We start from the raw sequence: 12,402 nt of genomic DNA, 5'->3' as shown, positions 1-12,402 counted from the left end.
GCCACATCTTGATCTCTGGCGCATCGCCGGAGTTACCTTCAGCCATTCAATTTGTGCAAAAAGATTGGTTAGTGTGGCGTCGCGTCGAATCGCTGCATTCCAAAGATGAGGTTCAGATCTACATTAACTCTGCCAAGCCAGCCGGGGCTCCTGAGGGATTTATTACCTGCTGAGACACACAAAGAGGTCACATGAACGCCTGTGTCCTGATACAGGAGCTCCGCAGGCACACGGGGCCACTGATTGCTGTTTCCTGGTACCTAATGAAAGCTTGTGGCTTGCTTCTTGATCTCTACCTAAAGCAATTCCTGTTGCAGAGATGGGGCGAGCTAATGAAATCACCAGGACAATTAGGATGTGTGGTATCGCTGCTCCAACTATGAGATGCTATTTGAAACAGTGCATTGGAAAATCTTAATTTCCTTGCAAATCTTCTCACATTTTGGCACGTTTCAGTTGCAACTGCAAATAATTTTATTGGGATTTGCATTTAGAGCACATTGTTGCCTATGCTGGCTGGATCCAATACACCTGCTAACAGGATTTATTTTGACTTTCTGTCAGCAATCAGTGCATTTTTATCTTGCCACTTTTCTGCGACTTCTTCTCTTGTTCTTGCCCAGTTTGGTGGATGACCTTGTGATGCAAAGCTAGGCTCGTTGTTTTATAATGTGCTCCAAAGCTTCTCCAGGACTTTATCTCTGACCTTTCTTTTGCCGGAGATAAAGTGTTCCTTGATCCTAATGATGCTATTTGTTCTCTAATGTTCTCTAATGAAGTGGCTTTCGATCCTGGACCTCAGGACTCACAGTCCTTTGAGTTTTAGACTTTCCCCTGCACGAGCACACCTGAATAAAATGAATGTGTTACCTCCTCAGCGTGCCATTAGGTGTTCCAGAAGCCTGGCATTCACCCATTTATAAAAGTCAGGTGTGTGGAGGCAGGAAAACACCAGAGACATGCAGCGGTGTGGATCCAAAGAACCATAATGGAAAAGCACTGCTCTAATGGAGAAGCTGTATGTATAGTAAGACCACATTACACACGTGTTATTTATTTGTCTTTATTTGCCAATTAGGTGGTATCTGAACACAAACGGTTGTGCTGGATCTAATTTAGGGGAACATTTATGGCACAGATGTTTAGTTTTAAATCATTTTGAGAATCGTTTAATTCATATTTAACAATTAAGCACCACTTTCTATGTGGCTGTAATGCAACAAAATGGGGAAAAGACCAAAATGTATTAAAGCATTTGCAAGGCACTGTACGCTGTGTGATAAATGAATCCTTCATCTCAGTGTGCTGATAAAAATTTTAACTGTGCTGCAGTTGTGGTATTTTTAAGGATGAAGATTGTTGCTCTTATTTTGTCTCGGTTGTCCCCCATGAGCTGTTTTTTCTGGTTCAAAATCCATTTTATTTCCCCCCCCCTGCAGACAGACAGTTTGAGTTAAACTAGTTTGGATTGTGCAGGAGCATAAAATATTAATGAGCCCTCTTGAAGAAAGAGAGAAGTTTCAATTTTCTGACTGACCTGGGGCAAACGCTTGGGTTTTATTCTATAGGGCCAGTTGTGTTTGTTAATCCTTTGACACATCTGTTAGGAGGATGGGGCTCCGTGAGACACATGGGTGTCAAAAAGGAGCAATTCTTTTTTTTTTTTTCTTTCAATTTCGGGAGCGTTATGATTTAAACAGGCGGGTCTCGGAGGCCGCCGAAGCGTATAATTATACATGCACTCATGACACGGTGAAAATGAGTTTGGATCCCAGACGCTGCGTTTCTGGTGGTGTCAGGGTTATTAATATCTTCTCGTCCGGGACACATGGCAGCACATGTGGAGGCCGTGGAAGCACAATGATGGATTGACAGAACAGAGGTTTGAACCACTCCTCTTGTTGTCCATCACATTTAAAGGAAGTTTATGTGAAAGACGGATAAATTTATACGCCGGTACGTGAGTAAGAGATCAAATATCCCCACGTTGCTCGGAGACATCAAGTCTGAATTTGTCACTATTTTCAAGATGGCCAAAGGGTCAGCAGAGTCTGTTAGAAGATGTGTGTGTCTGGTGGCAGATTTGCACAAGCAGTAGCAGCCAGTTTAGTCAGGTTTCGACACACTGTTGCATACTGAAGGTCTTTTACTGGTTGACAATCTTAGCTGGAGGCCAAAACAAGCTTTGTCAGATTGGAGAGCTCTGTTTGATACATTTGAGTGGACATGTAGCCAAAAGGGAAATTTTTTTGCCCCGGTAGATGGAAATGTGTCTACAGAGTGGACCTATAAACAGGAACATTTTGTTTTCACTGAGGGGAGAAAACTACATATCTTTCAGGTAGTGACTGGAGGTTATAGAAAGTTGTGAAATGATTCTTGAAGCAAGGCGCCACATCGGATTTGTTTTTCCAAAATGTGGTCTTCTGCTAAATTTAGAGTCATTTTGGAAACTGGGGTTGTAGAAATGTGAATGATGTGTGCCTTTCCTTTCTCTTTTTGACTTTTAAACAAATGTGATGTACATTTCTTGTAAAACTGCTTCTCTGCTGATCATAAAGTCAAGAAAATCATATAAATACAATTCTTACAGCTAAGAATTAATCCTTAGCTGTAACTGTAAACAAAATACATAATGTTGCATTTCACTCAAAAACAATTATTTGACACAAGATATAACTAGGCATCATATAACTATCAGAATCAAAATCAGCTTTACTGGCATTGATTGTACACAAACAATGTATTTGCCTTCACTTTCAAGCACTCAGCCTACAGATGTAAAGGAGAAATGTGGAAACTTTGTTGGAAATAAAATTATGTACAAGTGTGTACAAGTTTAGAATTTTGAGAAAGAAAACTGAAGGAATATTTATGTGCACAAATACTTATTTTGTATGGTGGTGGCAGCATCAGGCAAAGCTACTTTTTGTCTTGGAGTCTAAAATTATGAAGTCAAAAATATGTGCCCTCTTGTCCCAAAACTGACAAAATAAGGTACCAGAAACTAAAACAATGAATCCATGAGCAGGAAAGTTTTGAACTTGTCTAGCTAGAGTGCAGATGATCTGACTGAAGAGAGCTGTGGAGGAAAGATGTCCTCACTATCTGGCAGATCTGAAGGTTTTCTGTAAGGTGAAGTGGAGTTTTGCCAAATCAATATGAGGGATGGTGATAGATTCCAACTATAGGAGACTAAAAGCTTAAATTAAACCAAAAGATGCTTCATCAATTAGTTTAAGAGTTTTACACTCCTGTGATCAGTTAGATCTATTTCATGCTGGAAACTTCCTGCTCATGCTGATTTTAGACTTGTCTCAAACTTTTCTTACTTATTTTTCTTTACTTACTTTTTTCATTGGAAGATCCAAACTGGCATCCTGAGTTTTGAAAGCTGCAGTGACATGTAGTGGTTGAATTTGGCCAGCACACTGTCACTTTTTCAAGACAGGTCAACACTCACCTGTCACTCTTTTGGTCCCATTATTAATTATGGATGGGAAAACTGTAAAAACATTTCAGACTGATGAGATTTTTTTTGAAAAACTACCTGTGCACAGACGTCATATTGGGCTACAGACATAAGTCTAGTCTCTCTTGTATGGAAATTTTTTGCAACCTGGAGATTCCTGAAAAATATATTGGACTTGATTTAAAGTGGGCATTTGTTGAGCTGCAGTATTTAAGAATTTGCCTGAATTCTTCCAACTGGTTTCATAATCACGTTTTAGGAATACATTGATTAAATTGTATCAGAGCATTTCCACAGAACTTTGAAGAAAAAAAATCAAAAACTGTTTTTTTTTTCTTAAAGAGGTAGTATTTTAAGTTTTACAGGCTTATAGTGCAAATTTATAGCACAATCAAATAACTATGTTACCTTCACTTGTCATAAAAATGTTTTTATATATCAAACATGACTTAAAAGAAATTTGACTCTGGAATTTAACATCTCAAAATTGGGCCTCTGACTCTTTAAGAAGTTCTTGCTCTTTCTGAAACTCTACTTTCATGAAGTATTTACAACAACGTTCAGAACAGCGTTTCACTGATAAGTAGTTTGTATGATAAGCTCAGCAGACACACATTTAAGCCAGATCTTTACTAATTGTTGTTGGCTAGTCTGAAGGAGCCGAGTGAGGGAGTTATGGTGGACGGCTGCTCTGTGAAGCAAAAGCTTGGCTTGGAGACTGTGGCTTGGTGAGAGCAAGCATTTAGGCATTTGATGATTGCCATGGGAGATTAAAAGATTTCTAAAAAATGTATAAAAGTAACAAGGCAGTACTCCAATTTTGTTTTTGGCAAAAGAATATCATAACACGATGTAAAGCTCAAAACAGTTAATTTTACAGTTAGAAAAAAGTTTTGTGCAACATTTATTTCTCATCATTTTAATTTTCATATGTAGACATCAGCAAAGTATATTATCAGTTCAATTTTGGCTGTTTTTAATTGCTTCTAGCACAGAATATGTTTCCATTTGGTTGTTCCACTAAAGAACACTGATTTTAGCTGGTTAATTGGTTGTCCGGTCTGCCTTCAAGCTGCTCTAAAGACATGACTCTCAGAGCATGCCAGCCTTAGCTTTAAAGCAGTGCTATCCCTGTGAGTTGGGTTGATTTACCTCTTTAAGTTTTCAAACTCTCACAGCTTGAAATATTTCCAAACAGCCCAAATCATCGAACTTGTAAGTGAAGGAAAAAGACAGCAGCCCTTTTCCAGCTGGTGGGGAAGGGCACAGCTGCATTACTCTATGCAGCATCCAGCTGGTGAGGAAAACTCGAGTTTCACACTTCATGCGGCGTCTCCATTAAAGGCTAAACCACATGAAAGCCGTGTTGGAAGCTCCCTTCTGTTTTAAAGCCACAACTAGCTGGTTGTACCTTTTTATTGGAAGGAAAAATGTTAGCCATATATGGTTCCTCCTTTAGTGACTGTTTAAAAGTATTCACACATTAAAAATGACATGAATTCATCAAGGCTCCGTCGGAAACAAACGCTTTAAGAGATGATGTGCACCTGGAAAGAGATTTGAATTAAAGTATGTCTCTGATGGCTTCACACATAATGGGAAAATCTAACTTTTGTTAGTTTCAAATATGAACTATCAGCTATATGGTTAAAAAACAAAGCTGCTTTCATATTTAGCACAATTTAGCACATGAAAAATGTTTCAAATATGTCAAAAATATGTTGTGCATTATTGGTATCATGATTGGTCACATAATGTACCGTCGTTTGTTCAGAGGGAACTAAAAGACGAGAGGAAATTGCTTTGAATGCAAAGAAGAGTGTGCAGAGTGCCGCACCAGGGTTATAACACCCATATCAAGCCAGAGCGCTTTTCCTTCAGCTTTCTCTCCACAAACCCAGACCTGTCACCATGTAATTAGCAGTAATATTATTCTTGGGTCAGACATGAGTTCCACACCAAAACCCAGTCTGGAACTGAGAAGTCACAGTGTATGTGCATACTCATTTATTATAACTAGCAGAGCAGCAGGTTTATGACGGAGTTTCTGTCACTGCCGTTGAGATGGCTGCCCTGGGAGCCCTCTGCTGCAGGAATCGCAAGCATACAGAGATCCCTGGTTAAACCTGAATAATTTAACAGACGGAGAAGTAGAATAAGACACCTGGCTCCTTCCCAGTGAAAGTTATTGGTGTTCTGCTAATTGAAAGGGGCAGCACGGGTTTGAAATTTGATGAAGGCTCCAATTTTGTCCTTCATAAAAATACAGCATTAATCTGAATTCAGACATGACACAATTGTGGGAATTGGGGACATAAAACAACCAGAAATGATTTCCAGTCATCAAACACGGCCATACATCAGTTTATCAGATGTTCCCCTGATATATTAGCTTTAATCTCAGAGGTGATGCTTCTTACAACAACTCACAAGGCTGTCTGCGTTATGTGTCGCAGATATCTGTAGGTTTTCAGAGTTCCCATGTGAAAAACCGGAAGTTTCTGACTGTTAATGGGATTTTTATTACTTCTAAAGGGGTTGGCCAGATTCCCCAAGACCTCATACAGCCACTCTTTGCTTTTTTTGAACATTGACCTCTAAAGACTCCTTTGGGGTACATAAGACAAAAGGTTGACCTATTGACCCTGTGAAGCTTGAATGGATAGACAATGTGTGTCGTCATTGAAAGCAAAGACGTCCTTAAGGCAGGAGAGTAAGTGAAGAGTCTGAGTCGTCCTCAAACCACCAATTTCATTTTCTTCTTCTTGCTACCATTTAAAAACCAATCAGGTTTGAATGGAAATAAAGCATCCTGCAATAATAGTGAGTGTAATTGAAAAGCCATATAAAGCAGCATTTACTGTCACTCTCTTAAGGAGAAGTAATTTGTTCTCTTTGTTTAAGAGGGTGAATGTATTTCCAATTATTTGATTCCATCGCAGTTGATGTCAAAAAAACATACCCCAGTTGTTTTTTTTCGCCAGTCTTGATGCAGTTAGAAAAGCCTGCAAGAATTTATAGATAAGACTGAAGAGGACTCACTTATTTTCTATTACTTATTTTCAAATAACGCTTTCTTAATTTAGCTGTAGGATGCTTTATAGGTTTCCACAACAGCCAATACAGGAGCCATTATTTAAAGTGGATATTATTTGTAAACAATAGTTAATTATATTGATTTTTTTATTCCTGCAGCATTGTTTTGTTTTGAAGTCCAACTTTTGATTTGAGCCCAAACATTTTGTGGAGCAAAAACCTCAATGGTTTTATTGTTTTTATTAACAAAAACTAATAGAATAAATTAGAATAAATTCCTATAAATTAAATGTAACTAAAACATTTTTAAAATAAGATTAGAGCATGAAAGGAATTTTTTCCTATTAGTAATTTCTCACTTTCTGAGATGACTGCAAGACTTTGATGAAATCAACATTTTTACATCAGTTTCAGTCATTCTTTGCATTTTTTAATGTCCCTTTTTTGCAAATAAATTTTTAAAAATAACTTTATGTTAGGATTTTTATAGGAAGCATCAGTAGTTCTTTTTAGAATGAAAGTTTCTTTTATTCAAACACATCTTGACAAAAATATCAATAAACCTATTTAAATTCCCGACAGTCTTTTCTAGCCACAGGCCTGTCAAATCCATCACGTTGGTGTGCAGAGTACTTTCAAAAACATTTTCTAAACATTTAGTGCTCAGGATGATTGTTTGCTTCCTTTGCATAAGTGTGGTTGTAAAATTTCCTCACTACTAGATTTCAGCATTTTGATACCACAGCTCACTGTGGCATCATAATAAAGAGGAAGACATTGGGAAAGACAGTGATAAAGCCACAATGTGGGAAGCAGTGTAAAACAATAGAGCAGGGTCAGCAGATGTTGCACAAAAGTTGCCAACTTTCTGCAGAGTCGACAGCTACAACAAAGTGAGCAACAGAAAGCTTTATGAAATTAGCTACTGTGGAAGGAGAGATGCATGCAAGTGTGGCATCAACAAAGTTTTGGATGCAGCGGTGTATGGCATGTCTCTACTGAACTCTAAAATAGCGATGACATTTTCTCTGGAGCGATAAATCAAGGCTCTTTGTCTGGCGATCCAGTAGATGAATCAGGGTTCAGCAGATGCCAGGAGATATTTAACAGTTTGGAGATGGCGCCTTCCTCATCCAACATGACTGGGCTGCAGAGCACAAGGCAAAGTCAATAAAGACATAGATGAGAAAGTTTGGTGAAGATGAACTAACAGAGCCCTGACCTGAATTAGACACCTTTGGTAAAAATCATAGTCAAGACTGTGAGCCAGGGCTTCTTATCCAACATTAGTGTTTGACCTCACAAATGTAATTCTGGACAATTTGTCAAAAATTTCCAAAAACAACCTACAAATGTTAAATGTGGTTGAAACCATACAAAACCTAAAGGATCAAAAGGGAAATGATTAAGATGACACTTAAGTTCATAGGATTATGGATGAGTGCTTGCAATATGGTGTAGTAAAACCAGCATAACATCAAACTTGAAAGTCTTCCAGTTTTTTATTGCTCTGACTGTAGACTGTCTCAGGTCTGCAGTGAAAGCAATAAAAAAATAAAATAAATCCACTTTAACTGGCAAACGGGGTCAAGTTTGATTTCCCACTGGAAACGGGAGGAAGGGAAAGGAGGTAAAAAAAAAAATACTTCAGAGCTCACTGCAGCAAATTTTCCACAGTAAATTAATCTCTAACAGTAATTTAAGGTGGGTTTAATTTTAGCCTTTTGGCACATTTTCAACAGAGGTGCCAACAGTGTGAAGGGTGCTTTAAGCGTTAAACTCTTCATCCATCTACTACAATTAAACAAGCCTTTCAAATGGCGTCGAGGACCATAGAAGTCCAGTGGCCTTCAGCTGAAGCATGCAGAGCTAATCAAGCTGATCAAGGAATTCATTAAAAGTATATTGTTTTTTTTTTTTTGACTCAAGTGAAATTAATTTTAAGTATTTGTTTATTCAACAAGCAATTATACAGAGAGCTACTACACATCGAGTGCACAAGTTAATTGGAGAGTTTCGGCGGTTTTAGCAAACACCGTACAATTTTGGAGTAATAGAAAACATTACTATTTTCATTAGGATATCTGAAGTAAGGTTGTCCTGCTAATGCCAAGAGTGGCATGGTCTGAAAGAAGTCTTGTCAATGAAATGCGTTGGGAATGAGAAGCTACTGAATCTAATTATGTTTGTCCTACTTTCAATGAACCTCATTCTCCATCAACAAACTTCTTGTGTAGCTTTGAGGATAATGATCTTTTCTTATTCCGCTGGGGATTCCTCAGAGGGAGTAGTTAACGTTTTGAAATATTCAGCCTTGCTTTAGTGAGAGCAGATTAATGCCAATAGTGAGGCTCAAATATGGCCACTCTGGCCATGTGCGCAACAAGACGCTGGATTTAATTTGTACTGCTTTACATAATGAGCCGACTTATAATTGCTTCATGGAATAAGGTGTTGAATGTGACCATGCATAGGTGCATGAAGGTCTAATTGGATGTCATGTTTTCCTGCTCTCCTCCTTTTTAAGTGATCCACTCTCTGCTTTGGGAAATGTGCTAAAGAGAAAGGTAATTGTTTAGAGCTAATGGACACCATACAAAAACAGGTGGCCACAGAAAGCCATTAAATCACGGATAGTTTTATGATCTCCACTGATAATTACTCTGACAATTTTCCAACTGTTGTCAGGTCAGCCCGAAGCTAACACCCCAGCAATGTTGCATCTGTCCTGTCTCTCGTAGATCTGTTAGTCAGAAGATCTTATGTCCAGGGATACAAAATTACACACACTTGGATTCAGTCCCAAACTCTCATCTATATTCATTGAAATCCCGCCGTCGCCTAAAGGGACAGGGATTTTTTATTTTTTTCAGCTACTGTGCATTTAGTTTATTTATTGCCCACTGCTCACAATCAATTACCAGGACCAAAACTCATATGTGTGTGCTTTTGCATTATTATACATGGAAACAAGATTACTGTAGCATGAGGGAAATGTCTCTAGTTAAAATGTTAAATTAAATGATTGATTATCGAGCAGTTTTATGCTGCGAAGCTTCTGCCTGCAGGATGCTTTTATATGAGAATATAGCCTTATTAATTGGATGACATTTTTTCCCCCTGGTACCTATGTACAAAACAATTTAAAAAGAGACAAAAAAATGAAGGGAGGAATAAAATTTATACAAACTAAAGCGCTCCACCACGGTGCTGCTGTTGGCTCTGGCTGCATGTCCATTTCCTTCTCAAACATTTAGTAGATGCTTTTATCCAAAGTGACTGAGAAAAAAAAAAATTCAAAGTTTATTCCAGTGAGATACTCTGGCATGAGTTCTGACTGAGTGCTCTATTTACAGGGTGATAGTCAAACCACTGCTGTAGCAGAAAATGCAGCTTTATCATGTTAATTTAAACATTAGAAAGTATGTTATTTTTCCAAATAATAAAATCTGGCATGCCTCAAATTGAATGAATGCTCATAGTTAAACGCAAAAATAAACAGCTCCTAAAATGACACTACATAATTAAACTAATTAGAAACTTTTTAGTTTAATTATGTAGTGTAATGGATGCATGGTGCAGGGCTTGTTTTCCAAGTGTGTTGTACTGGTATCACAAGAAAAATTACAACAGATACAGAACCAATTTGGTTCATGTCTACTGCAACATGAAGCTGTTACTCGCTACCTAATTTAATTTTATTAGGCCAGAAGAAGAATCACAGTTTCAATTGGAGATTTAAAATGTCAATCTGGTATTTTAAGCACGATTAAATAACTCTATGCCCACCAAGCACCAAATTAATTTTCTTCATAGAAAAGAGTAGTTCCATCGTTACCCTTTTTAGGCAGAACAGCTGAGGATTAAGTGGAACATATTGCAAAAGGTAAGTTCAAAAAGTTTTGTTTTCATTGTAGGTAGCAAGCGTGTCTTGAGAAGAAGCCTCTTTTATTTGAACCTTTTTTTTATGATTGTTTTTTGCCGACTGCTTTCAAAACATTTAAAGTATTCTTTATTGTCTCTGGCTTCCATGGATGCACAGTGCAGGCTTTGTTTTTTGAGTGTGTACTGTACTGCTTTGTGTAGTGCGATCAATCTCTGTGTTGTTTTTGTGGAAGTTTTTTTTTTCAGCTTTTTGCCTTGAGGCAAGAGCCAATAGATCATGGGGCTGCTCCCAAGGTTTGATGCAGTTGAGCAATCCAACAGAGAAGTTGAAAACTTAATCTGGTGAGACATTTTGTCTGTAAATAATAAATCACCAGCATAGACTTGACTTTAAATATCTATCTATCTATCTATCTATCTATCTATCTATCTATCTATCTATCTATCTATCTATCTATCTATCTATCTATCTATCTATCTATCTATCTATCTATCTATCTATCTATCTATCTATCTATCTATCTATCTATCTATCTATCTATCTATCTATCTATCTATCTATCTGTCTGTCTATCTGTCTGTCTGTCTGTCTGTCTGTCTGTCTGTCTGTCTGTCTGTCTGTCTGTCTGTCTGTCTGTCTGTCTGTCTGTCTGTCTGTGTATCTATCTATCTATCTATCTATCTATCTATCTATCTATCTATCTATCTATCTATCTATCTATCTATCTATCTATCTATCTATCTATCTATCTATCTATCTATCTATCTATCTATCTATCTATCTATCTATCTATCTATCTATCTATCTATCTATCTATCTATCTATCTATCTATCTATCTATCTATCTATCTTAGCTCTAACAGGATCTATTTCTTGTTTATAGTGTCCATCATTCCTGATGGACACTATAAACACAAATAACCGTAGTTTGAAAATACAGGAAATAAATTTCCTCGTCTTCGTGTTTAACTCACCCACTTGCCCGTAACAGGGGCGAATAACATAAAACACGCGGCGCCGCTTCGGCTCTACAATGATAAGGCCGCACAAACTTTCCAAACGGTGTCTCAGTCACTCCAAAGGATGCACGCAGCGCCCCCTTCTGACCGGAGGACAACTGCAACACATCTTTCTCACCCACACACAATGTACGCACTGCTTAACTGGGCTATTGTTGCTTTCTGCAACAATAGTTTTTAAAGTTTATTTATGTTGGTATTCTACAAGTTGCGGGGTCTTCAAATTCAGTCCTTGGTGTCGGTGTGCTGCAATTTTTAGACGCGTTTCTGCTTCAACACACCTGAGTCAAATAATGAGGTCATTAGCTGGATTCTGGAGAGTTTGGCTTCACCTGAATCCAATTGGATTCAGGTATGTTGGACCAGGCATGCATAAAAAAGTTGCAGGACATCATCAACCCTCAATTTCTGGATTTGTAGAATCCTGACTTATTGGTGAATAATATCCCACATTATACTCCAATTACCATATTGATTATGTCATCACCTTGAGGGAAAATATTGCCACTTTTTCTGCGTAAAATATCAAAATGCAGGGTACTTCTTGGTTTCATTCCTGAATACAGTTGCATCAAATGACATCACAATGAGTGGTGTTAACATCATGTCCCCAAACCAGAAAACACCAATCATGAAAGTGTTCATTCATTACATGCCTGATATTCACTGGAGTGGAAAGTAAGCCCAGATGAAGAAACAATTGCTGTGTTTTTTAAACAAAATCGCCAGTAGCTTAGTTGTTGTAGAATAAATTTACCTCTTGCATTGTTTTTAATTTTATCTAGCTATTTCTCTTGCTGTCACACAGTGAGCAGGAGGGTAAGTGATCAAAACCCCACTAGGCTCTGACTTACTATCTTACGTTCTGTATTTGCATTTTAACACTTGCCTGAAGAAACAAAACATTCAAAACAAACACTTTGGCTGCCTTTTCATTAGGTTTTGTTGGATTTTCCAAATATTCGAAGTTTAAAATTGAAATTGCTGGA

At 37.8% G+C, this 12,402-nt stretch overlaps 1 protein-coding gene across 2 annotated transcripts in view; it reads left to right on the top strand.

The window, feature by feature from the left end:
* cpne5a (copine Va) overlaps nt 1-12,402 on the top strand; it is an 80,754-nt gene that overhangs the window by 3,965 nt on the left and 64,387 nt on the right. The window lies entirely within an intron of this gene.

This window comes from Poeciliopsis prolifica, unplaced genomic scaffold (assembly GCF_027474105.1).
Source record: "Poeciliopsis prolifica strain line A6 unplaced genomic scaffold, Auburn_PproV2 SCAFFOLD029, whole genome shotgun sequence".
NCBI classification, from domain to species: domain Eukaryota; kingdom Metazoa; phylum Chordata; class Actinopteri; order Cyprinodontiformes; family Poeciliidae; genus Poeciliopsis; species Poeciliopsis prolifica.
This window is presented reverse-complemented; position numbering and strand designations above follow the sequence as displayed.